Below are 752 nucleotides of genomic sequence, written 5' to 3' on the forward strand. Positions count from 1 at the left end.
CAATGGATGGGTTTCATTGTGGTGATGATTATAGCATATGAAGTTATCAATTTGAATGAAAGGGAAAGCTTCAAGCTTCTATACATCATTATCTTTCTACCACTTTTAGCTTCTATTTATGTTCCTATATTTTTCTTCTCTCTTTTCTTAGGTAATTTTATTTTGAGAAAAGGACAAATAGGTCCTGACTTATTGTCTCGTGAATATTTTCGTTTTTGACCATTGAAAAATATTTTTAAGTTTCTGACTTTTACAAAATTTGGACAGATCAGTCATTCCGTCCAAATACTTCTGTCAGGGACTGATCCGTCCAAATGCCTCCGTCAGAGACTGATCCGTCCAAATTTTGTGAAAGTCAGAAATTTAAAAGTATTTTTCGATGGTCAAAAACAAAAATGTTCGCAGAACAAAAGGTTAGGTGTCTTTCTTTCTTTTTTTTTTATTTTATATTTTTTATTTAAAATAACAATTTATAAAAGAAGGATAGTTTTGTCATTTAGAAAAAAAATTTATTAAAAAGGACGATTTTAATACGAAAAAAAAGTTAAGGATGATTCTAAATCGGAAATTAGATGAGGGACGGTTTCGATTCTGGCTGAAAACCTTTGGGACCAAAACCATACTTACCCCTTAGAGAAATGAGAAGATTATATTGACGATGAAAGTGGGGTGGTGGAGGTAGAGTGAGTGGCGGTGGAGTGAGGAAGATATAGAGAGAAGATGTTGATGATGATGATGGAAGTGGAGAGAAA

Source organism: Arachis ipaensis, chromosome B09, assembly GCF_000816755.2.
Source record: "Arachis ipaensis cultivar K30076 chromosome B09, Araip1.1, whole genome shotgun sequence".
NCBI lineage: Eukaryota > Viridiplantae > Streptophyta > Magnoliopsida > Fabales > Fabaceae > Arachis > Arachis ipaensis.